Here is a 27,364-nt window from a genome sequence, read left to right on the forward strand (position 1 = left end):
TCCAACCTCTTCTTAAAAACCTCCAGAGAAGGAGCGCTCACCACCTCCCGAGGAAGCCTGTTCCACTGAGGAACCAAATTCTTCCAAATGTCTAGATGGAAACTCTTTTGATTTAATTTCAACCCACTGGTTCTGGTCCAACCTTCTGGGGCAACAGAAAACAACTCAGCACCCTCCTCTATTATGACAGCCCTTCAAGTACTTGAAGACGGTCAACCTTGTTCATTTTGTTTGCTGCAAACCCAAGAACCAGGGAACATGTTCACAAGGCACTGTAAACTTTACATTAAGTCACCATCTCTGGTCCTATCTGGGGGGGGGGGGAGGAAATGAGAAGCTGCCATTCCCTAAGGGGAGTGTAGAAACAATGGATTAAACAACTGTGGGAATTGGTAATGCTTTTGGAGCACTTGTTTAGATCACAATGAAGCCAGGTAGTTCTCTTCTTTTTGATGCAGGAAACAAAGCCTGCACTTCAGAAGTATGCTGTCTGTTTCAGAGATGGATGAACCTCGACCACTGGCAGGAAAAAGACCATTTGCTCCAGAGCAGACACTGAGAAGATAAATGCATTAGGCATCTCCTTTTAAAAAGCACCTTCTAGGCAATAAGCTGTCGTTATAGTGAGTCAGAGACCATCTTCTCCAACCTTCTATTTTGAGAAATTTTGTTCGAAAATAAATCTGGTCAGACATACATTGAACTTAAGAATGAAAAATGGGTCTCTCATTGTATCGCTACACCAAGTAGCAATTATATGGAAAAACCATTTCTCTTCTAAAGATAAGTTCACTGCTAAAAATAAATAAAATCCTTGTTGTGAGTGTGACATTAAACCTAATCTCTGCAGGAATTAGGAACCCTAATCCTCTGGTGGGGCAGAAAGCTAGCTGGTCCGGTTTTAGATAATTTTGCATTTTTTAAAAACCGCAATTTCAAGAGTATAGTTTTGATAGTGGGAAAAAGAACAATTCGGTCGTGCAAAACAGATCCTGAAAAAAAATGATATCTTCTCATCTTCCATTATATTACGGCTAATTTTCAATTTATATTTGATCAGCATGCTTGTCATGTGTGCTCTGGAACACACAGCAGCAAACACAATAAAGTGCAGTATTGAAGCACGTTACTGTAAATGTGCAGAAAGCATGTGCCAGGGTGCTTGAGCAATAGTCTCCAGCACACATCTGAAGAATAGCCCCCAGTGTTTACAAGCATACATTATCTTCTTCACACCTTACAGTGCTTATTATTGTAAGGGTTGCCAGCTTTGGGTTGGGAAATACCTGAAGATTTTGGAGGTGGAGTCTGAGGAGGGCGAGGTTTGGAGAGGGGACTTCAATGCCATAGAGTCCAATTGCCAACACGGCCATTTTCTCCAGGGGAACTGATTTCTATCGACTGGAGATCAGTTGTAATAGCAGGAGATCTCCAGCCACCACCTGGAGGTTGCCAACCCTAATTATTCACAGTGGGTAGCCGTGTTAGTCTGTCTGCAGTAGTAGAAAAGAGCAAGAGTCCAGTAGCACCTTAAAGACTAACAAGAATATTTTCTGGCAGGGTATAAGCTTTTGTGAGCTGTGACTCACGAAAGCTCATACCCTGCCAGAAAATATTCTTGTTAGTCTTTAAGGTGCTACTGGACCCTTGCTTTTTTTCTACTAACCCTGATTGTTGTAGCTATTAATGTAAATGCAGCAAATGTGCTTGCTTTGAAAAGTGTGAAAACCCCTTACAGGCAAAATGCCTGTCAAGAGGTAAAGAGTGAGCTTTAAAAGCTGTCCGGTTGCAATATCTATACAGCCAACTGAAAGGTGGCAAATTCAAATATTGGGGCATACAGATATGTTTTCAGTGGTTGCCCTCTACTTGAATTCTATACTTCCACAGGTTTGACAAAGCAGACCCGCCCTAGCATTTATTAATTATTATTACGAGCATTTCTATAGCGCCTCTCCAGGAAACCTGCATGAGGCATAGGGTTGCCATCTAACCCATCTAACATAATTGGTTTGTAACACAACAGCCCTGACAACAATAGATAAACAGACTATACTTACATATTTAGAATGGAAAATCTTCCACAGAAAAATACAGCATCAGAAAATTTCCCACCCCACATTACTAGGGTTGCCAACCTCCAGGTGGTAGCTGGAGCTCTCCTGCTATTACAACTGATCTCCAGCCAAGAGAGATTAGTTCGCCTGGAGAAAATGGTCACTTTGGTAACTGGACTGTGGCATTGAAGTCCCTCCCCTCCCCAAACCCTGCCCTCCTCATGCTCCACCCCCAAAACTTCCCGCTGGTGGCTAAGAGGGACCTGGCAACCCTACACATCACTGAGAATAAGCACATCATGAAACAACTGGTGAAACCGTCACAAGACTGGCCATTCTCAGGACACTGGAAATCGCAAAAAAGAAAACTGACCAGAAAGCATATGGAGTACCAAAGCCTTGTTTTATCTGCATGACACACAAAGAGTAAAGGTCTATTAGCATAGGGGGTAAACGTTATCTGTACAGTAGGGTTGCCCGGTCCCTCTTCGCAACCGGTGGAAGGTTTCTGAGGCAGAGCCTGAGGAGGGCAGGGTTTGAGGAGAGGAGGGGCTTCATTGCCATAGAGTCCAACAGCCAACGCGGCCATTTTCTCCAGGTGAACTAATCTCTATCTGCTGGAGATCAGTTGGAATAGCAGGAGATTACCAGCGATTATGTGGAGGTTGGCAACGCTACTGTACAGTGAAGGCAAGCCTGAGAATGGACTGAGATAATCACTCCTCCTCTCAGTCTTTTATGAGAAAGAACTGCTGTGACCACAATATCAGCATTTTGAAGGACATGCCATCCCACTCCAAGGCACACAAGAACAGCTTGCGAGCTAGGGCTCCCTGCAGCACCTGCTCCAACCGCCATGAACTTAATGCTGCCACTGCTGAGACCTGGCTACTCTCCTTCACCGCAAGCCATATGCAAAGATGGCAAGATTGCTAGGAAAGGGGAGTTTTGTCTAGAATTATGCTTTGGGTCTTCACGCAGCTTTTCCAATCAAAGTGGTTCCTTGTGCCGAAAAGTAGCACCGCCACAAATGACTGCAAAAAGCTGCATCCCACACTTAGCTGAATTATCACAGTATGTGCAGGCAGGGAAGTTGGTGCATTTCCTGAGAGCCTGTGGCAAGAAAATGCTGTCACAGTACCCTTTACGCTGGAAAGTGCTCTAGGTTTATAACTTCATTGACTGCTGGGTCACGACTGTTGCCTCTTCTCTGCGTTCTCATTTATCAAGCACACTTATTGTTTCAAGGAACGCGGCCCGCTTGTGGCTTTGGGGTGGGTTGTAGCAATCAAGCAATGTATGGCCACACAATTTATATATTGTTTGCAGGACATAAATAGTAATGGGCTGTGTGGTTGAAACAAGAGAGGCACTTACTACACTAAGAAATGGCTGCATGTGGTTGGGCATTTTATTAAAGAAAATTTCATTCAGTTAATGTAAAAAAAACCCCAATTAAATTAGGAGCTTTATTTTCATTTAACATCATTTGTCTTTTGAACTATGTGACCAGGAATACTTTTCATTATGGTCTTAACAGTAGTAACAGTTCCATTGTTACATCCAGCATAGGGTTGCCAGGTCCCTCTTCGCCACAGGGAGGTTTTGGGGGCAGAGCCTGAGGAGGGTGGGGTTTGGGGAGGGGAAGGACTTCAATGCCATAGAGTCCAATTGCCAAAGCGGCCATTTTCTCCAGACGAACTAATCTCTTGGCTGGAGATCAGTTGTAATAGCAGGAGATCTCCAGCTAGTACCTGGAGGTTGGTAACCTTAGTCCAGCAGGATGTTGTAGAGGGGAGGCCCATATCTATTGCAGAGCCACTCTGGGGTGCACTGTATGCACAGAGGTGCATTGAACCTCCCCGTACAGCCCAGGCCACCCAATAGGATTGCCAGAGGTGCCAGACTCCAATAACAGTCTCCCCTATTTCTGTTTTGTTCTTAAGAGAATCATGCCAGAAGTGACTGTATGTCTGGTTCATTTTCCTTGTGATAACAGGTAATCAGGAGGGAAGGCAGCAGGGTGCCGCAGCCAGGATCTTGACTAGAGGGGCCCGTTGGGCCTGTATCACTGCAGTCTTGACCTGCCCAACTTGCGGTCATCTTTCAGTTCGTTTGGCAAGCTAGACCGGTGATTTTGGATCATTTATAGGATTTGGATTTTATGAGTTCACATTAGGGTTGCCAACCTCCAGGTATTGGCAGGATATGTCCTGCTATTAGGCAGGCCTCCAGGTATGTGGGTTCCAAACCATATAAGGCTTTTAAGGTCAAGACCAGCACCTTGAATTGTGCCTGGAAACAAATTCGAAGCCGGTGTAGAAGGGTCAAGACTGGAGTGATATGGGCCCCACGGCCCACTCTGGTCAAGATCCTGGCTGCAGCCTTCCATACCAATTGAAATCTCCAAACATTTTTCAAGGGCAGCCCTGCACAGAGCGCACTGCAGTAATCTAAACTATATGTAGCCAGGGCATGCACCCTGCCGCCTTCCCTCCCGATTACCTGTTATCACAAGGAAAATGAACCAGACATACAGTCACCTCTGGCACAATTCTCTTAAGAACAACGCAGAAAGAGGGGAGACTGTTACTGGAGTCTGGCAACACTCAGGTTGCAGCCAGTTATATAACTTTGTGTACCATCTGATTAAAAAAACCTTTGAATTCACATCAATGCAGTGCAGAAGCTGTATACACTCCTGCTGTTCCTCTTCATAGAAGCTCCATGTGCCACACCTCCCTGCAAATCCAAAGCTCTCATTCACTTTCAAATAACTTCATGATTATGAGGGACCTGGCATTAGCACATCTAGAAATGGCAACAATGAGAAAACAGAGTTGCACTTACCTGTAACTGCTGTTCATTGAAATCTTCGGTGCAGACACACATGTGGGACTGCGCCTGCATGCAGGCCTGCCACCGGAAACTGCCACAGTTACAGGTAAGTGCAACTCTGTTTTCATTTTCAGTCTTCGGTGCAGCCCCAAATGTGGGATTTTAGCGAGCTATATACACCAGAAGGTGGGTGTCGGTCTATTGGAATAGAGTTTAAAGGGCCACCTTGCCAACTTCTGCATCTTTTCTTGCTAGCAGGTCAATGGTGTAGTGTCTCACAAGCACCTCCTCGCTTGCCCAAGTCGCAGCCTTGCAGATGTCGGTCAGAGGGACCTTGCTGTAAAAAACTGCCGACGATCCCTGGGCCCTGGTAGAGTGGGCCCTAACACCTAAAGGACATGGAGTACCTGCTGATTTGAAAGCAGTCCTGATAGCAGAGGCCACGCATCCTGCAACGGACTGGGCCTAAGCTGCTTTCCCTGTTCTTGGGGCTTGGCAACAAATGAACAGGCTCTTGGAATGTTGAAAGTACTTTGTCCTTTCTGTATAGTATAAGATCGCCTTTTCACATCTAAGGTGTGTAACGCTTTCTCTGCTTCTGAAGATGGGTTTGGGAAGAAGACAGGCACCACAAACTCTTGAGTTAGGTGAAAACTGAAAATCACCTTGGGTTTAAATAGTGGGCTGGGATGTAAGACCACCCGTTCGTCAAAGATCTTTAAGAAGGCTTATCAATCCTGAGGGCAGCTAGTCCTCCCACTCTCCTAGTGGATGCCACTGCTATCAAGAAGGCTACGTTAGCTGACAGTAGATTGACTGGAGAGGTAGCTAAGGGTTCAAAGGGGGAGAGCATCGGTCCTGCTAGCACCAATGATAGGGACCACTGGGGAGCACCCTCCAGTGCCGGAGGAAAGTGTTGATGAAACGTTTAGCTAGTGGGTATATGGAGACTGTGTACCCCTCAATCTTGTCATGGCAGGCTGAGATAGCGGCCAGGTGTACCTTGACAGATGAGACTGCCAGACCCTGTCTGGTTAAGTCTAGAAGGTAAACCAGAATCAGTGGTAATGGGCAGCTAAATGCTGAGGAATTGTTAGAGCCAACCCAGTGCTCAACCTTTCCCATTTCAAGTCATACAAGTATCTAGCAGACGGCATTCTGGTTTGTAAGAGAATCACTCTGACTGGTTGGGACAAACCTATGCCCTGGGTTCTATCCTTCAGGCTGTTCGGTGTAGGCGATTTATATCGTGATGCATGAGAGTGTCCCAGCGTAACAGATCTGGGGCCCTGGAAAGTTCCCTGAAGTTGTGGTCCACTACATGGAACAGCTCTGATAACCACAACTGGTGGGGCCAGAAGGGGGCAATCAGGATACAAGATGTGTGATTCACCTTGATGTTCCCTATGACCCTTGACAGGAGGGCGAAGGGTGGGAATGCATAGAAGAGGGTGCCTGACAGTTGTATCTGGAAGGCATCCCATAGTGACTCTGGGTCGTGAGCCGCTAGGCAACAGAACCTCTCCGCCTTCCTGCTGTTGCGGTAGGCGAAAAGATTGACTTGTGGGAAGCCCCATAACTGAACAATGGGAAAACAGGAGCTTGTCCTGGAGCTCCCACTCATGGCTCGTGAGGAACTCTCAGCTGAGACTGTCTGCCCAGATGTTGTGAATGCCTGGATGGCTCTTACTGGAATGTCGTTTTCCAAGGTCACTTGTCATACTCTCTGGGCTTTTCTGCACAGGGGAAACGAACCTGTACCCCCCTGCTTGTTGGCATAATAAACCGCAGGAGTATAGTCCGATTGCACCAATGTTCCCGAGCCCCTGAGAATATCCACGAAGGAGGTAAGTAACAGATTGCATGCAGGTCAAGCACATTGATATGCATGTTTCCCTGTGATCCTTTCCAGCGACCCTATATGGAGGGAACCGGTTAGAAGGTTGGACTCTGAAAAAATTCCAGGGACCTGAGAACTGTCCTAGGGATAGACGACCTATGGGATTGTGAGTGACAAAACTGATTGAAAGTATGTAAAAACCGGTTCTGCAGGACTCTCATGTGGAGTCTGGCCTGGGGAGTGACGGCCAGGGTAGAGGCCCTCAAACCCAACAATCTCTGAATCCATACCACCAGCTGGTGTCTACACCTCTGGAACACTCCTGCCAGATGTGTTGTTAAGAGTAGAGTCTGAGACAGCTCCTAAAGACTGGATTCTTTGGGTGGGGACCAACTTGGATTTTATCCAGTTTACCACAAGATCTAGGTTAATGAAGGTTGTTAACACCAACTCTGTCTGGAAAGGGCGACTGGGGTGTCTGTCGTGAGAAGCCAATCGTCAAGGTAAGGGAACATACTACATCCTATACGGGGGTGATGGAGTCCCCTTCCTTGGAGGTCTTTAAGCAGAGGTTGGATGGCCATCAGTCGGGGGCACTTTGATTGAGGGATCCTGAATATCAGGGGTTGGACTGGATGGCCCTTGTGGTCTCTCCCAACCTTGAGATCTTGTGGTCTTGAGAGACCCTTTGAACATTGCCCTGCTGAAGTAGCTTCTGCAGTTGTGGGCCAAACTCAGGAAAGCGGTTGTCTCTTGTAGACGTATGATGTGAACAACTGGGGGGAAATTTACCTCTAAATGGTACCCCTCCATGACAACTCTCAGGATCCAGCTGTCCGTGCAGATGGATCTCCAACGATCACAAAATTTGGCCAGTCTGTCAAGAAATTGAAAGCTTTCTTGGATGGCCTGCAGACACAATCAGAAACTTTTGAGTGGATTGTTGCTGATCATCATGCCACTAAAGGTGAGTGAAAACTGAAACTGAACTGCTGCTGTCTTTCGGAAGAGGGTTGGTGGCAGGCCTCTGCCTGTTGATTGGCCTGCGTTTTCCTGACTGGCCCTGGTGACATTGCTGTTGGTATTGCCTCTGTTGAGGACACAGCTGCTTAAAGCGTTGTTGCCTTTGCCCTTTAAGAAGGGAGGAGCAAAGCCCTGGTGACGTAGTTGATAACGCTCATGGGAAGGGTCGTTGTATGGTAAGACCCACAGGGATCTGGCTGTCTGGTTGTCCTTCTTTATGTTTGTCAGAAATTCTGTGGTGGAAGGAGCGAATACAGTGCCTCTCTCTAATGGGAGGTCCTCCTCGGCCTGTATTAGGTTAACTGCTGACTTGGCCTCCAGATGGGGTTCCAGATGGGGAGTTCCAGATGGGGAGCAGCTTTTTCCCAGAGGAACAGCTGGTAGCCCCCCATGATTGTCTGGTAGTTGGCGATCCTGAAACTCAAGGCAGATGAGGTATGGGATTTTCTGCCCAGGCAGTCAAGCCTCCTGCTCACCGTGTCAGCAAGTGTGGAGTGATGCCCCTGCCATGGCGGGCTCGCGTCCTGTTGCGATGAATAGTCAGGGATTCCACAGAGTCCTGCTTGTAAGGATCCTCTATTTTCTTTGCAGAAACAGGGGTGGAGGCTGGTTATTTATTTTATTTATTTATTATCCTTTCCACACTAGCTTGCCACTATTCCAGGAGTGTCTGGGTAGGGGCAACTGCTCGCTCTGGAGACATAAGTCTTCAGAAGGTGAGATGGCTTCAGTGTCTCCCACGTGCTCCTCTGGAGAAGGTTCTGACACTCCCTCTGAGCTTGCTACAGAGGCCGAGGCCAAGGCCTCGAATTCCTCGGGATCAGAATCCACCAGCGAGACAGACTGGGTGTATGACGGCGCTGGGAATGCGACCTGAGTAGCAGGGGTTTGGGCAAGAGGTTTCCCTTGCAGAGATAGCTGTCGGAGACTGCAAAATCTATCCAGTCCTGGATCAGGGCTGGAGGAAGGCTAGGTTGGTGAGCTGGATCCATGGTTCTCGGATCCATGGCTCTTTGGATCCATGGTGATCGGATCCAGGGCTCTTTGGATCCATGGTGATCGGATCCAGGGCTCTTAGAATCCACGGCTCTTAGAATCCACGGCTCTCAGATCCATGGTTCTTGGATCCAGGGCTCTTTGGATCCCTGGCTCTTGGGATCCCTGGCTCTTTGGATCCAAGGCTCTTTGGATCCATGAGTTGGAGCCGGTGGAACCGACTGGACCAAGGGGGCCCGCTGGGGCGACTCGGATCCAGCGGGCAAGTAGGAGCTAGTAGGGCTCTTCTACACGATTCAGCCTTCAGGTGTGTAGCGCAGACATTGCGAGCTCCAGCAGTGAATTATTGGCATACTTTATGAGCAGCCGCGCTGTGGGTGTTCGCCCAGACACATTCTCAGACCGCAAAAGTGGAAGTCCATTGGCTGGCCGGGCAGCCCCGGGCAGCAGCCATCGCTTAAAAAGGGCCTTGGAGGCCATAACGGCCCTCGGCACTTGACCGAGGGGACCGAGATTTCCAGAGGAAAAAACTCCCATACAGGGGAGAGAGGCTGGTCAGGAAGCCGAGCGGCAGCCTGGAGTAAGGAGAAGAAGACTCACGATTCTATCAGAAATGAAAGTCAAACGCACTGAGGTTTATTAGAGATGTCTGTTCTCGGCGGCGGCAAAGAAGAAACTGAGGAGGGAGGGGATGCCCCGCCCAGGAAGCACACTGCAGGTTGGCAGGAAGCCAAGCCTGCCTGCTCCAAGGGGAGGGGTATCCCCAGTCTAGGCCTGAGGCTATGAAAAGTTTCCGGTGGCAGGCCTGCGCGCAGGCGCAGTCCCACATGTGGGGCTGCACCGAAGACTGAAAATGAACAATTACTCTTCAAGAATCAGACTCATTCAACGACTCCAGAATTCAACACCTGCTACCTAACTCTTTTTTACATGATTTGCCCCCAACCCACAACAACAAAAAATTTAGAACAGAAAGCCACACTTTTCATTTATTCTCCAACCATCTTTCTCTTTGTCACTTATGCAGCACACAACACACAGGCGAGCAGATCTATTGCCGTCTTCCCCAGATAAAAATAAATAAATCCCCTGATCTTGAAAGAGCTTTGCCCTGCAGCTGCCTTTGCAAGTTCATTACAATTTGCTTTGCACAGCTGGCAGCAACTGCAGGTGGCCAGAAACACATTAGAAAGGTGCTTGACTAACTATAGTGCAAGTTAATATGAAGGAAATCATATAGGGTTTTTTTATTTTGCAGACATCCGTCCAACAGCCAGCGGGTTAACACTATTTAATATAAAACATACACTGCTGTTACAGACGTGTCACCACCCTACCTGCTTTATGCAAATGACAGATATTTTTGTCCCACTCATTGCTCAATGCCGTTGCATGCGGTACTGGCATATCAGTGCTCAAGCCAGGATGAAATGATCACAACTCCGACACAACACAGAAAAGGCTGGTCCGCCGGCAATGCAGGCACTGATGTGCAGCTATTTAGGATCAAGTTTCACTGATAATCATTGACGACCAAAGGATTAAGACCTTCTGACAGCATCCTATGCACCTGCCAAGCCCCCTCTCCACCTTTATACAGGGCTTTGTGTATTCTGTAGGTACACATTGTGATGCATCACTACATGTAGCATCCTGGCAGTCTTAGTTTCCTCTCTCAAATGTTTTTAGTTGCATGAACACAAGTCAGAACAGGCCCACCGAGTTCAGCATGGTCCACTCTGATTAGCAGCAGCTCACCATAATCTCAGCGAGAGGTCTTTCAACTGAAAATTCTGGGACAGAACCTGGAACCTTTTCACGTAAAGCATGAGCTCTACCAAGGAGTCATGGCCCCTCCCACTGGAATATACAGAGCTACAAAGAAGACTGGAAGAAATAGCAAGTACCTGCTTGGTGAATAGGGTTTCAGGTACTAGCAGGAGATCTCCTGCTATTACAACTGATCTCCAGCCAATAAAGATCAGTTCACCTGGAGAAAACGGCCACTTTGGCAATTGGACTCTATGGCATTGAAGTCCCTCCCCTCCCCAAACCCTGCCCTCCTCAGGCGCCATCCCAAAAACCTCCTGCTGATGGCAAAGAGGGACCTGGCAACCCTATTGGTGAAGACGCACCAGAAGCCGAAGAAGGGCTAAATTGAATCTGCAGTGGATAGGAATTCACAGTACAATCCTAAATAGAGTTATGAAGTCCTAAATCCATTGGAGTCACTGGGCTTAAAAGGGCATAAGTCTGTTTAGGATTGCTCTGCAGGCCACCTTCTGTACTGTGAGCCCCAATCACTGTCCTTTATCTGTGGCAACTCATTCCTTGCTTCTGCCAAGGGACATCAACTCACTGACAGATCCATGCCGCTGCCCTGCCTGGCCTAGAGCCACTGCTCTTATTGCTTGCATAAAATGCTCTTTTGAAACCATAAATCCACATACTCCCTTTAACAAGAACAGGACAAGGTCAAAAACGCATAAGCGTCGGCAACATCTAAGGGACTGCCTTATATCCAGTCAAGACCAATTTTCTCTCTCAACTATCAAATGAGGATTGAAGGCAGAAAGCTTTCCCAGCCCTGCTGTTTGGGATTATTTAGAGGGAGATGCCTGATCACCCCTGAACAAAACATGCACTGTATGCCAGAAAACAGAGTTGCACTTACCTGTAACTGCTGTTCATTGATGTCTTCGGTGCAGACACACATGTGGGCCTGCGCCTGCACGCAGGCCTGCCGCCGGAAAAAATTCAATAGCCTTAGTCCTCAACCCGGGGATGCCCCTCCCTCACAGGCGGGGCCGGCCTTCGCGCCGTGCAGCCCGCATGCTCCTGGGCGGGGCATCCCCTTCCCTCCTCAGTTCCTTCTCCGCCGCCGACCAAGACTGGCATAAGAGTACCAGCTATCACTTAATCCTTATACTAATAAATTGTTTCTTTCCGTTTCTAGGTCGACAGCGGGGTTGGAAGGGAGGGATGTGTGTCTGCACCGAAGACATCAATGAACAGCAGTTACAGGTAAGTGCAACTCTGTTTTCATCTTCTGTCTTCGGTGCAGCCCCACATGTGGGATAGTAGCAAGCTTACCCAATAGGTGGTGGGGTCAACTCAGGAGAAAAGGGTCTGCAGAACTGCTCTACCCACTGCTGCATCCTTCCTGGCCTGCAGGTCCAGAGCGTAGTGCTTCACAAAGGTATCTTCTGAAGACCACGTCACCGCTCTACAGATGTCGCCAACAGGAATCTTTCTATGGAGAGCAGCAGAAGAGCCCTGCGCCCTAGTGGAGTGAGCCCTAATGCCCAAGGGGCATGTCACCTTCGCCTGTTTATAGGCTGTTCTAATAGCCGTGACCACCCACCTAGCTATAGATTGGGCCGAAGCGGCTTTACCCTTCTTGGGTCCCTGATAGCATACAAATAAGGACTTGGACCTTCTAAACTGCTTGGTACGGTCAATGTAATAAAGAAGAGTCCTTTTTACATCAAGGGTATGTAGTGTCCTCTCTGCCTGAGAGGAAGGATTGGGGAAAAACACTGGTAAAACTAAATCTTGAGCTAGGTGAAAGGAAGAGATCACCTTGGGTTTAAATCTAAAACTAGGGTGGAGGACCACCTTTTCATTATAAACCCTGAGAAAGGGGCTATCAATACGAAGGGCTGCCAGCTCCCCCACCCTCCTAGTTGATGTCACAGCCACCAGGAAAGCTATCTTAGCTGACAAAAAAGACAGATGTACCTGAGCTAAAGGCTCGAAGGGTGCTAGTATCAGTTTGGCTAGGACCAGGGAGAGTGACCATTGGGGCGTTAGCATAGGATTAGGAGGAAATAAATTATTAAGACCCTTCAGAAAGCGTTTTGCAAGGGGTTGGGAGAAAACTGTATAACCCTCCACCTTATCGTGGAAGGCTGAAATAGCTGCCAAATGTACCCTTATGGATGAGACTGCCAGTCCCCTCTTGGTTAATTCCAACAATAATCCAAGATCTTAGGAACAGGACAGGCAAAGGGAGAAAATCCCTCTTGATTCGCCCAGGTTAGAAACCTATCCCATTTTCTGTCATACGAGTAACGAGTAGAGGGTCTTCTAGCTTGCAAAAGGACTTCCTGAACCGACTGTGAACAACCCACTAATGAGAGGGAAGAATTCTCCATGCCATGAGGTGTAGTCTCTGTACATCGTGGTGGGCCAGTTCCCCCCAGCGAAGTAGGTTCGGGTGGTCTGGTAGTGGTTTGTAATTCCCCCCCGCTAGTTGTGTAAGGAGGGTGAACCATATCTGTCTCGGCCATCGGGGTGCTATGAGAATGCAGTCGGTGTTGTCTGCAGCTATTTTCCCCAGAACCCGTGCTAGCAGGGGGAATGGGGGGAAGGCGTAAAAAAGGCGGTTTGACCAAGTGAGCTGGAAAGCACCTCCCAGGGACGAAGGGTCGCTCCCCACCAGAGAGCAGAATTCTACCGCTTTCTTGTTGCCCCTGGTCGCAAACAGGTCTACCTGAGGAGTGCCCCATTCTTGGAAAATGGGGAGGATAAACTGATCCTGTAGTTCCCATTCGTGGTTTGTGGTAAAAAACCCTGCTCAGGGAGTCTGCCCAGGTATTGTGGATCCCCGCTATATGCATGGCACGCAGGTCTATGTTGTGTCTCCCAGCTATTGCCCAGATCTTCTGGGCTTCCCTGGAGAGGAATGGAACCTGTGCCCCCTTGTTTGTTGACATAAAACACTGTGCAGGAGTTGTCCGACTGCAGAAGTGTTCTCGAGTTCTGGAGGATATCTGAGAATGAGGTAAGAACGTAACGCACGGCTCTCAGTTCTAGAAAATTAATGTGCATCGACGACTCACTAGGAGACCATCTACCCTGGATATAGTGACTCCCGCAATGACCACCCCAACCCTCCATAGAGGCGTCTGTGGTTACTGTAAAACTTGGAGTCCAAAACCCCAGAGGGATCCCTTTTAGAAGATTAGGCTCGGAGAGCCACCATTGTAGCGATCGCAGAATAGGCCTGGGGATAGACAGTCTATACCACTTGGAGTAGCGAGAGAAGTCGTAGGACCTGATGAACCAATTCTGCAGTTCCCTCATTTTAAGCCTGGCTAAAGGGGTTACTGCAGTGGTCGATGCCATTAGGCCTAATAATCTCTGTAGAGAGACTACCGGTTGGTGTCTATATCTCATAAAATGATGAACTAGCCCCTTAATGGAGGACACTCTCTCATTGGGGAGGAATGCCCGACCTGCTGTGGAATCTAACACTGCACCAATAAACTGAGCTCTGGGGGAAGGGCTTAGTTTAGACTTTTTCAAGTTGACCATCAGTCCCAATTTTGAACAGGTAGAGAGAACTAGCTGCAAATTGACGGAGAGAGACTCAGGGCTAGAAGCCGTGAGCAGCCAATCGTCAAGGTAAGGGTAAATTGTGCATCCCTGATCTCTGAGGAAGGACATAACTACCGCCATGCACTTCGTAAAAACTCTGGGGGCCGTGGCAAGGCCGAAAGGGAGGACAGAATATTGAAAAAATTCAGACCCATAGCGAAACATTAAGAAGTGTCGATGTTCAGGATGGATGGAAATATGGAAGTAAGCGTCCTTCAGGTCCAATAGTGCGAACCATGTATGAGATGAAATAAGTTCCATCACAGAGGGTAGGGAAACCATTCTGAACTTGGAAACTCGTAAATATTTATTCAAAAACCTGAGATCAATAATGGGTCTAGAGCCCCCATCATTTTTATCAACCATAAAAATACGAGAAAAGAATCCCAAACATGGGAGGTTAACCTTTTCAACGGCACCCTTTAGGAGAAGTTCACCTAGCTGGGGTGCAAATTCTGAGAGTGGGTTATCTGCCGCAGAACTGACAGGGAAACAAGTAGGAATGGATTTAAACTCCAGGTGGTAGCCCTGGGAAATAACCTTGAGAACCCAGGCATCAGAACAGATAGCCTGCCAGGCTTCAGAGAACTCAGCCAACCTATTCAGGAACGGTAGCCCCTCCTCTGAGGGTTGCGGAAATAGTCAGAACTTTTGTGAGGATTGTCTCTGATCCTTGTTTTGGGGGTTAGGGTTAGAGCATTGCTTGAAAGCGTGTTTTGGTCTGGGTTGCTGATGTTGGAACTTATCCTGTTGAGGATACGGGTGGAATCTTTGAAATCTCTGGTATCTGTTGAAGGAAGGGCCGAAGGATTGCTGACGGTATTGAGGTTTGTCCCTTTGTTGTTGGTGAAAAGGAGGAGCCACCCCTAGAGAACGGGCGATCTGGCGATCCTTCTTGAGATTCGTGAGGAAATCTGTGGTTGACGAAGCAAATAGGGTATCGCCTTCAAAGGGGAGATCCTCGATGTGCGATCTCGTGTCTAACGGGAGGGCAGTAGAGCGAAGCCAGGAGTGGCGACGTAAAGTGATTGCTGAAGCCATCGTCCTAGCTGCACTATCTGCTGCGTGTTTGCCTGCGTTGATCTGCTGTCTCGATAAGCGAGTGGCCTCTGCTTGGATAAGACGCATGGAATTCTTAGAATCCTCCGGAAGCAGGTCAATATGGGGGGCAGCCTTTTCCCACAAGAAAAGCTGGTACCCCCCCATGATGGTTTGGTAGTTGGATATACGGAAACTCAGAGCAGAGGAGGTGTATGTCCGTCTGCCCAGCTGATCCAGTCGTTTACTCTCTTTGTCGGCAGGAGTTGAATGTGGTCCCTGGCGTTGTCGGGATTGCATCTCCGTGGTCACTATGGAGGAGGGCGGAGGGTGAACTGTGAGGAATTCAGCCGACTCAGACTTTATCCTATACAGGTTCTCCACCTTCTTAGAAGAAGCTGGTAGGGATGCAGGTTTCTTCCAGAGAGATGTAGCTATCTCTGAGAGGCCTTCCAATATGGGGAAGGCAGCAATGCCCGGTGTATCGGGGTAGAGACGACTAAGGATCTTGTCCTTGGGCCTATTGTCCGTTGTGGAAATATTAATGTTCAATGCTTCGGCCATCCTTATCATTTGCTCCGTCCGGAGCTTGAGGTCTTCAGATGGTAAAATAGCATCTGTGTCCCCCACCAGTTCATCTGGTGAAGGTTCTGATACATCTTCAGAGCTTTCATCTTTTGACCCCATTTCCTCTAGTTCGGACTCCGGTCTAGGAGTGCGCTGAGTCAGAGGGGTAAATGGGGAGGGCAGTTGAGGTGTGTGAAGGACCACCGGTTCGCCCCTGATGGAGAGCTGTCTAAAGCGGCAGAATTCAATCCAGTCCTTGACCAACTCGGGGGATATTGTGGGCCCAGAGGTGGAGGGGGCTGGTTGGAAAATCTGTTGTGGTACCGAGGGGGTCGGTACCATGGAAGCCGGGTCTAGCGGGTCCGGATCCGCAATCAAAAGAGGGTCTTCAAGAGGATCTAGGTCTGCCTCAGAGTAGGAGTGGAACGGAGAGTCCAAGTGAGGCGAGGGTGTCCTCGGTACTGAGGGCGGTACCGAGGGCGGTACCGAGGGCAGTGCCGATGGAGGTACCGAGGGCGGTACCAAGATGGAGACGTCCGGTGCCAGAGGTCTTGGTGTCTGTACGGGCCTGTTATGCACTGAATGGCTGGAACCAGATTGCTTCTCAAGATGTTTCGTCTTGCGCTTGTGTTTTTTATGGCCCTGAGGCGGATCCTAGGAGATCGGATCCGAGGGTCTCGGCGTCGAACTGGTACCAGGGATCGGTACCGATCTGGTCGACTGCGCATCTCCCGGGGTCGTGGAACCCGTCGAAGGGGAGGGGGCCGAGAGGGCTTTTTTCCACAATTCGGCACTCAGCCGGTGCGCGCGAGCATTGCGAGACCGGGTAGAGAAACCTTGGCATATGGAGCATTTAGACACGTTGTGCCCTTCGCCTAAGCAAGTTAGACAGAGTTCATGTTGATCTGAGTGCGGTAACTTAGCCGGGCACTTCTTACAGATCTTAAAGGGGGCCTTAGAGGCCATCACGTACTTCAGCACGAGGTTTACTTGTTATCGTCCTTTAGTTACTGGTTATTTTATTTTTAAGTTTCTTCTTCTTCTTTTTTTTTTTTTAGGAGAAGAGAAGAAGGGCCGGAGGACGCGGCCCGAAGGACTTACGAACTCGTTGAGGTAAGGCAAGGAGCTCCAATCCAAGCGGCGGCAAAAAAGGAACTGAGGAGGGAAGGGGATGCCCCGCCCAGGAGCATGCGGGCTGCACGGCGCGAAGGCCGGCCCCGCCTGTGAGGGAGGGGCATCCCCGGGTTGAGGACTAAGGCTATTGAATTTTTTCCGGCGGCAGGCCTGCGCGCAGGCGCAGTCCCACATGTGGGGCTGCACCGAAGACAGAAGATGAACTATGCCTTCTCGTTTGGCAAGAGAATCCATCCACCTCTGGCCCTGCAGCTCTCCTATAGCCTTTCCTATAGCCTTGTGGATCTCCTAACCCTCGTTCAAAATTCTTTGAAAATTTGGAAACTTGAAAGCAGAAAAAAAAAGATATACATTATTTATCTTTTCATATGCATAAAACATCCTGGTTGAAATACATGGGTTTTCTTGGCCCGCAATTTTGAGGTAAAGTTGGGCTTCTTTGGCAAAAAAAATACATGGCATCTTGCTCCTTACAGATATATGTGTACAAATTCATTTCATCCCATGTAAGAAAGAGGTGGGTGGTGTGAGCAATGGCCTTCATCACCACCATCTGTGGCAAATGGATACTAGTTTTTAGCCAATGGAATAAGCCGACTAGTCAACATGTACAATACTAATGCTGGCTATGTCTTCAGAACAGAGCAGGGAATGTCTACCCAGCATGGTTTCAGCCATGGCAATTTGTGGGTCAGTTTCTCTTTTCAAGATCATTCTATTCAAAGCATTCAACATATTCCCCAAAAGACACCAGGCTCGATAATGGCTTTATTTCCATAAAACTAGTGAAAATATCCAAAATGGCACAGAGGAATTATAAATGTATTCAGCATATACAGGTTAATCCTCAGTGGCAGCTAGGATTTAAAGTGGGGAAACTAAGATCAATGTAATTTTCTTTTTTTGGTTAAAGTGACTTAAAACAAAGAACATAAGAGGGTACTTAGCATAGAGAGATGGCAAGGGTCATCTCTTGCTCTCTGAATCGTAAAGTTCTTTAATGTGCAGGCAAAAGCGGCACATTACTTTAAGTAGCAAGGCATTTCAGGGCAGACTGGAATACAAGAGGCAGGGCAGTAGGGACGCAATTCTGAGATAAAAGCTGTACCCACAGCATGGTAATTATGGCTGTAGCCCCACATAAACGGGCACGTGATACAACTATAGTTAAGAAAAAAATGACTAAACTGACACATAACCTTAACTTAGATTACTAAATTGTAAGTCCTCATTAGACATGATGTTCTATGGACAAGAACTGGGACATTCTACTCCAGCATCAATATGGCGCAAGCCACACAGCCAGGAATTGGTCATCAAGTTAAGTGTAACACCAGAAGCATTGAGCATAATAACATTAGGACCAGATCTCCTTGGGTACAATTGCATCTTTCACTGGGAGTATGTTTTCAGCTTAATTGGGCCTAATTACATCAGCCGCTGCAACCTGGCCTGCCATCATCGCATTTGCCCCATCCCTCACATGCAACTGTGTCAAACACCTGTATGGCAGGACCACAGTTCAGGCCACCTTGTTGCAACTGCTGGGCACCTCCTGCCCCCTTCCATGGCTCATATGCTTTCATATGTGGTAACCACTCCAGTTTATACAAAAGGTTTGCAGCACATCGGAGGCCGTGAAAGGCATGAACACCAACAAGCTGATAACTAATTATTGGGATTTTGAATGAAATGGTTCTTTTTATCAATTCCATCTTGTCATTGACTTGAATGCCCCAGTTTCTGCAGTGCCAGAGTTGCCGGCTGGTTGCCGTCGGGTAGCACGGTTGCCATGACAACCTTACATCGCAGATGCTGTGATCATGTGGTCAAAGGAATCAACCTGTTCAGTATCAACAGGATGATTAAAAGAAAAATGATAAATGTTAACAAAAAATACAAGGGACAATGAGTCTCTTTACATCTGTTACCATATCAACATTCTGGTGCAGGAGATCCACAAACCATTTAGTCTCAATATTTCAGTTTAAGACACTTCAGTGCCACTCCCACTCAAAATCAAGGCTGTTAACATGCCCCATAATGGAAGCTGCAAGCACTTTCATGTTACTCCCATGTCGAACCATCTTATACCACAACATGCAAGCAGTTAACATGTGTCTACCCATGAGATTAAACCAGTTCTTACTTTCACACAAGTCCTTTTCACCAGTTTAACTGTTGAATGGAAATAAGCATTTTTCTTCTAATGCTTGAAGGCAGTGCATTTTTCCTTTTCACTCTGGGCACATTTATCAGGAAGTCTGCATGTCACTCGCATGCTCACTTCCTTGGATGTTTCCTAACAGAGAAAATGTGTACCACCAAGAGCATATGTGACAGCAAATGTAGCTTTTTTTGCCTCTGGGTATGCATTCCAGAGAAGCCAGGACATGTACCAGCTTTCCAAAACATGGTGGAAAAAACAAATATTGCCATTCACAATTATTATGTCCTGCCACAGCCTTTGATCAGACCTACTTAGTCATACCCATTCCTGTTCATAAGTTGTATAAATTTTGCTCAGCTGTATAGCACACATGACCACATCACAATTCAGTGATAAATATTTTCAGTGTGTCTACACAATGGATGCTGTCATTATGTGAGAGACAAGGTTCATGACTTCATGGGTTGGACATTCATGCTTCTCCTTTTCAAATTCTTCTCATGCACATGCTTGAAGGGGGTGGGCTCAGAAAGCCTATGTCAATTATGTACATAAATGCCATCAACTTGCAACTGATTTATGGTGACCTCAGCAAGGGGCTTTCAAGGCAAGTGAGAAGCAGAGGTGGTTTGCCATAGCTTTCTTCTGCAGAGCCTTCCTTGGTGGTCTCCCATCTAAGTACTGACCCCGCTTAGCTTCCAAAATCTGATGAGATAGGGCTATACCATGACACCTTCCCTCACTCTATGACAATTAGGTGCTGAAAAAAGGAGTCATCTTCTGAAATAACTTGGACACCTACCCGACATCTCAATCAGCCTTACAGAACCCATACAAATGATCAGACAACTCCTGAGTATAGGAAAACCTTGATCATCTGTACTAACCTATACTACCTAGTAAGGAGAAATTTACTACCTGTCCAAATCTGGGTCCTTTTGGTCCTAGTCCAACACTATGCCATGTCAACTGCCAAAATGTGCCCAAATAGATGTTAAAACAGAAGGATAGAATCTTGTGATCAACAAATCCCTAATTGACTAAGAAATCAGTCAACACACTTTTTAAAATCCCAATATTTTTTGAATATATACTTCTAAAAAAACACAGCTAGCTGGCACTGCCTTTGAAGAAGCATTTCCCCTCTTTGTTTTCAGAACATTCCAGAGGTAACTGCATTAAGTCTATATAGACAAGAATCTTTTGGTACCTTCAAGACTTAACACAATTTTATTCTAGCCTAGGTTTTCATGAACTAGTGCTAACTCCTTCAGATATAACAAGCACATCTTCATTATGGTGCCATGTTATGATGAGAAACCAGTATGGTCAAGGAGCCATGAAATGCAGGAAATACAGGGTTAAATAGAATTATGTAACATTCCAATCTAATCTAGAAAAATAGAGAAACCAATCATAAGATAACATCTCAACAGAGTTGTGGGAATCCTTGATTATTCCACTGATAGGTTCTTCTTTGAGTTGCTCTGGTGACTATCATTTCCTTAAACTTTTCTCTGGTAATAATATAGACACCACACTGGCAGATTCCAAATATACACCTGCTGCTCTGAAAAGCTGTAACACTTACTTAAATATAGGATGATCACTACCCTGGAATGTAATCTAATTTTCTTTGATTATGCTATTTTTAACTCATTTGAGTTTCCTTTACTCATTTCATTCTGCCGTTGATTTTGTTAGTTTTAAATTATTTAGATTAGAGTTTTTGGTTCTACTGCATTTTACTCTATGTTAAAGACTGTACAAAATTTTGTCTTTTCTTAAAAGCCCCTGAACTATATAGACAAACATGTTAATAAATGGAATGGATAACATCGATAATGGGTGGGGAGTGCCAGGTTTAGCTGAGATAGATAACAGCTATAGTGAGACAGAAATCCCAGGGTTTCACAACCTCCCCCCCCACACCAGGGCAGAAGAAGGACTTGGAGTTTCTACTTCCTGTGACCCACAAAACCCCACAGCTTTGCCCCTCCCCCAATATTTCCTACATAGAATGTCTACAGCGTTTGCACACAGAATCTACTTGTCGCATCTGAAAAAGTGGGCCACATTGGATTGCCAACCTCCAGGTGGGGCCTGGAGCTCTCCTGGAATTACAACAGATCTCCAGACTACAGAGATCAGTTCCCCTGGAGAAAATGGTGCCTTTGCAGAGTGAACTCTATGGCATTGTACCTGAATGAGGTTCTTCCCCTCCCCAAAGCCCCACCCCTCAAAATCTCCAGGTATTTTCCAACCCAGAGTTGGCAACTCTAGCTTGCAACATCTTATCCTGCAGTAATACTTTGTTAATCTTTAAGGTGCCCTGAGACTCTTGTTCATTTAGATTTAACATGGTAATAATAACAGACGTGTTAACTACATTAAGTCTGTTGAGGTGAAGGTGGTGGTGGGGGGAAGTCTTGTGGCATGGTAAAAGATGGCCAGATTTATTGCTTTCGTTAATCCATAACGGTGTCTGCCGTAACAGACAAATGTGTTTTAAGTAGGGCCATCTGATGTCCTCTTTTCAGAGGCCAAGCTTGAAAAAACATGACTGTTCTCTGGACAATGTCTGGGTTTTGCTTCTGCCCAATAAAATTGACTGAAGTGGCAGTGGAGGCTCAGTTCGTGAACACCCACCCATATAGAGTTGCCAGGTCCCTCTTCACCACTGGCAGATTTTTGGGGTGGAGCTTGAGGAGGGCGGGGTTTGGGGAGGGACTTCAATGCCATAGAGTCCAATTGCCAAAGCGGCCATTTTCTCCAGGTGAACTGATCTCTATCGGCTGGAGATCAGCTGTAATAGATCTCCAGCTAGTACCTGGAGGTTGGCAAGCCTACTGAGTAGGTGTCACAAACCTCTTTTTTTACTTCTTCTAAGGCGACCCAACCCTCACTCTAAAAACAATAAGCCAGGTACAGGGGGAAAAGAGTTACGGAGCTATTGTCGAAGGTTTTCACGGTCAGAGTTCATCGGTTCTTGCAGGTTATCCGGGCTGTGTGACCGTGGTCTTGGTATTTTCTTTCCTGACGTTTCACCAGCAGCTGTGGCCGGCATCTTCAGAGGAGTAACACTGAAGGACAGTGTCTCTCAGCGTCAAGTGCGTAGGAAGAGTAATATATAGTCAGAAAGGGGGTTGGGTTTGAGCTGAATCATTGTCCTGCAAAAAGTATCACAGGTCATGTGCTAATCGTTATCTTGATACTTACAGGTCAATGATTGGCACATTACCTGTGATACTTTTTGCAGGACAATGATTCAGCTCAAACCCAACCCCTTTCTGACTATATATATTACTCTTCCTACGCACTTGACACTGAGAGACACTGTCCTTCAATGTTGCTCCTCTGAAGATTCCTGAAAATACCAGCAGCTGTGGCAGGCATCTTCAGAGGAGCAACACTGAAGGACAGTGTCTCTCAGTGTCAAGTGCGTAGGAAGAGTAATATATATAGTCAGAAAGGGGTTGGGTTTGAGCTGAATCATTGTCCTGCAAAAAGTATCACAGGTAACGTGCCAATCATTGACCTGTAAGTATCAAGATAATGATTAGCACATGACCTGTGATACTTTTTGCAGGACAATGATTCAGCTCAAACCCAACCCCCTTTCTGACTATATATTACTCTTCCTACGCACTTGACGCTGAGAGACACTGTCCTTCAGTGTTACTCCTCTGAAGATGCCGGCCACAGCTGCTGGTATTTTCAGGAAAGAAAATACCAAGACCACGGTCACACAGCCCGGATAACCTACAAGAACCAAAGTTACGGAGCTATACTTCCAGGATTTCAGTACCGGTCTTTGTTAGGCAAATGTGTGCAGATTTGATTCAAACGATGTTTATTCGATTAATCCAGCGGCAGGCCTCGCACGTGGCCGGAGGGGGGGTCATTCCCACCCCTCCCCCCGTCAACGGACACCCAAGCCTCGGACCGACAGAAGCGAATTTTAAAAGTTTGCTTTTAACCCACCCCCGACCCCGCGCAGACCAATGCGAGAAAGGGGCGCGCGCCGCGGCTTTTCAGCCAATCACAAGGGAGAGGCGCCGCGACTGCGAACCCTCCGAATCTCGCGCCCCACCCCCAGCGCGAGGGCGTTTAAACTGCGCCGCCGGCTCGCGCCCAACGGTCACTTCCCCGGCCCGTCCCAACCAACTCTGGGTACGGGAAAGGGGGGGGGAGGAGCAGGGAGCCAGAATCGTTATTGCTGCTCGAAGTGAAAAAGCCGACGAGATAAAGGAAAATCCAAAGGCGGCGGGTTGGGGGGGGGGAGAGAGCCGCCCTCGGGGGGATGAAGGCCTACAGCTGCTGGGGAGGGGGGCACTAAAATGGCTTCGCCCCCCCTCCGCCAGTGAGGTGCCGGGGCCCGGACTATACCAAGAGGGAGGGGGAAGCCCTGGCTGGGGCAGCCCTTTCTCCCCCTGTCCGGGGCGGATGGGGTATCCCGATCAGGAGGGGGAGCGGACTGTACCTCTCCGGCATGGAGGGGGAATGGCAGCGGCCTACACCGCTTCCCCCACCCGCGGGAGCCAACGGTTTGTCCCGGTCCCGGCGCCATCTTGGGTGCTACTAAAACAACAAACCACCCCAAAGAAACCTACGACTAGGCCTTGCGGAGACGCTGAGCCGAACTGCCTCCCCGGACCGTCCCATCGCTTTACCTGAGGGGGTCCAGTGAAGCTGTCGTGTCCAGGCGAGCTCCCAGGGCCCCACCGCGGATCAAACCCGCCCACCTGTCCTCACCTCACAATGGTAGCTGCAGAGCGGGAGGGGGGGGAGAGTCCGCCCATGGGTCATTACCATAATCTGCCTAGCAACAGCCGCCAGGGCCATGAGCTGATTGGTCTTTAGTCACGCTTGTCTGTAGGGATGACGACAAAAACTTCCCCGGGGAAGCCCGCAGTAGCTACAGCGTGAAGCGGGAAATTAAGGGGGTGGGCGATGCGTAGGAAGAGGTACATCTCCCCCCCCGTATCGAGGCCTTCATCACTGTAGGACCTGTATCCACCAATCCGAACTGAGCTCTCATCCCGTCGCTACATCGAGGGGGAGCAACCAGCCAATCATGGACACCCTTTCTTCTGTGTTTCCATCCTCTCGCTGTGCCAGGGGTATAAGAGAGGAATGAATCAGCGCCCCCTGGAGGTAGGGAGGGGAAGGAGGCGGTCAGCGCCCTCTGCTGTCGGGGTGGAGGTGGTAAGCATCAGAGAGAGTGATGGTGGACAAGAACTGATGAGCAGAGATAGAGATCGCTCCTGGGAAAGGACGAGAGAACCAGGATTCCTGCAAAGGCCATGACTCTTTTAGACCACCAAGCCACAAGGTCTTGCCTGCGCCAGTGCTCAATGCCCTGTGCATTATTCACTACCCATGCCACTGTCACCAGTGTGGATTGGTGCTTCCACTAGGGCAGTGATTCCCGAACTTTTGGGGCCACAGCCTCCTTGGTCGCACAAACTCAACTTCTGCACCCCCTATTAGAATCATAGAATAGAATCATAGAGTTGGAAGGGACCACCAGGGCCATCAAGTCCAACCCCCCGCACAATGCAGGAAATTCACAACTACCTCCCCCCTCCACACCCCTAGTGACCAGAAGATGGCCAAGATGCCCTCCCTCTCATCATCAGCATTGCTGACAGATGGCCATCTTCTTAAAAACCTCCAGGGAAGGAGAGCTTACCACCTCCTGAGGAAGCCTGTTCCACTGAGGAACCGCTCTAACTGTTAGAAAATTCTTCCTAATGTCTAGACAGAAACTTTTTTGATTTAATTTCAACCCATTGGTTCTGGTCCGACCTTGAGCAACAGAAAACAACTCGGCACCCTCCTCTATATGACAGCCCTTCAAGTACTTGAACATGGTTATCATATTCAACAATACAGTTGAAGGGGCCCACCTCTAGCACCCCCTGCTGCCCCCTTGCCTCCCTAGGTAATCCCACAGCCCCCAGGGGGTGGTACTGCCCACTTTGGGAACCACTGCACTAGGGCCTGGGTTCAAAGACTCATTCATCCATGAGGCTCACTGGGTGTCTAGTCTCTAGGGTTGCCAACCTCCAGATGCTAGCTGGAGACCTGCTATTACAACTGATCTCCAGGTGACAGAGATCAGTTCACCTGGAGAAAATGGCTGCTTTGGAAGATGGACTTAATGGCATCATACCTCACTGAATATCCTCCCCTTCCCAAGCCCTGCCTTCCTCAGGCTCATATGAACAAAAGAAAAGCTATGCTGAATCAGACCAAGGCCCGTCAAGTCCAGCAGTCTGTTCACTCAGTGGCCAACCAGGTGCCTGTAGGAAGCTCACAAACAAGACAACTGCAGCAGAATTGTCCTGCCTGTGTTCCAAAGCACCTAATATAATAGGCTATTCTTGCTTCTGTCATTGATGCAGTTGAAATCTGTGTTATTTAATCTGCATTAACTACCCTAATTCTGCATTGATTCAGTGCTGTTGCTGCATTCTCTTTTGTACCATTTCAGACTGCATATGGGAGACGCTTTCAAAACTACAAACAATAGTGCTGTATAACTAAGAGCATACAAGCTAAGAAAAACAGCATAGGCTCTGTATAAAGAAATACAATGATGTATTCAGAAAGTATGTAAACACACAGAAAAAAATATTCTATTAAACTGTACACACGGCACAATAACAGTGAAACAAGCAGTTCATAGATCTAAATATAAACATGAAAACGATCTATTAACGGCTGTACACAAAAGAACGGGAGACAGCAATGAAAAGTCAACTCCGACAATCAGGTAAGTTGGTCATTCGCAGTAGAGATATGAAGATGAATCCAATGAATGGAGTAGCAGTAGATATGCGCAGTAAAGGTGTAGAAGGTAATTCAATACAAAAAAGGACGTATAAGCTGGAATCAGCCTATCATTCATCCAAAAAAATAGCCGTATTGATGTTATGATAGTATATGGCCGTAGTACAGGTTGAAGGATCACAAGAACGCGATTTCTAGATAATATCACGTTTCACTTGAGTGCTTTTTCAGCCTAAGGAAAAGGGTGTGCAAGGAAATAATGTGACTAATTACAAAAATTACAGACAAACATTTACATACATGGAAAATACTAATATATGCCAACAAATTAACTTACCAATAATCATTCAATATCATACAGACAGTGCTGTCTTCTGAGTGACCGACATGTTCAAGTGGTAATCATGAGATCTTAGCCCGTTAAACGTCTGACCTTAATTATATAGAACAGCAAATATTTATCAAGGCATTCTTAAAGAAACAGAGCTACATTCACGTATCAGGTTATAAAAAAACATGAAAGATCCATTTCAGTATTTAACCCGTTAGGGGACATAGTTTTGAAGATGTGGATAAATTTACATTCTTGTTGCAATAAAGAGAGTTTCATATCAGTCAAATTATAAGGGTGAGGTTTGTATTGCCATATTACAAAGAAATTGATGTATATTGGTTCCACGACACGTGTCATCCGAACACGCATCGAAGAACACCGCTCTCGCATTAGAGGAAAGGTTTCGGATGCTCCCTTTGTCTCACATTTTCTGGAAAAAGGTCACGGGGACGACTTCAATTTCTACTGCGCATGACCAACTTACCTGATTGTGAGAGTTGACTTTTCATTGCGGTCTCCCGTTCTTTTTGTGTACAGCCGTTAATAGATCGTTTTCATGTTTATATTACTTCTGTGAACTGCTTGTTTCACTGTTATTGTGCCGTGTGTACAGTTCAATAGAAAAAAAAAATCGGTGTGTTTACATACCTTTTGAATACATCATTGTATTTCTTTATACAGAGCCTGTGCTGTTTTTCTTAGCTTGTATGCATATGGGAGACAACATATTTGGATGCTTCACAATATAAACAAAGGTCTAGATACTGGGAAGGGGTGATGGCTAGGGCTTTGACCAGCACCCCCAAAACAATTCAAGTCATGAATAATGAAAAAGCTAGCAGTGGCTGTTTGCATATACAGATGTATATAGCATGCAGGCACAGCAAGTGGGGAACAGAGATAGACCTGGAATGCAAGCATCTCTTGGCTGCGTTTCCTTCCTACCTCAATTCATTTTCAAAGGCAATGTTGTAAGACCCTGATTTCCTGTTAGCTGTAAATCAAATGCAACAGCCACGTGCATCAAAAAGCTCATTCGATTTTCAGGTAGATCACTTCTACTTTCTGTGTCACATTAATGAGTCACTTATGAATAATGATAGAAACTAAAAGGCATTCTTAGAATCTTTTGTGGAAATGCTCTTTGTTCTCTCTCCCTCTCTCTCACTCACACACTGAGAATTAAG

At 47.2% G+C, this 27,364-nt stretch overlaps 1 protein-coding gene across 1 annotated transcript in view; it reads right to left on the reverse strand.

The window, feature by feature from the left end:
• PRDM10 (PR/SET domain 10) overlaps positions 1 to 23,823 on the reverse strand; it is a 96,554-nt gene extending 72,731 nt beyond the window's left edge. Inside the window, exon 1 of the mRNA XM_056860254.1 lies at positions 23,719 to 23,823. The gene's annotated coding sequence lies outside the window, so the exon portion shown is untranslated. The remainder of the gene's footprint in view (positions 1 to 23,718) is intronic.
• Between the last annotated feature and the right edge of the window lie 3,541 nt (positions 23,824 to 27,364).

Source organism: Euleptes europaea, chromosome 14, assembly GCF_029931775.1.
Source record: "Euleptes europaea isolate rEulEur1 chromosome 14, rEulEur1.hap1, whole genome shotgun sequence".
Taxonomy (NCBI): Eukaryota; Metazoa; Chordata; class Lepidosauria; order Squamata; family Sphaerodactylidae; genus Euleptes; species Euleptes europaea.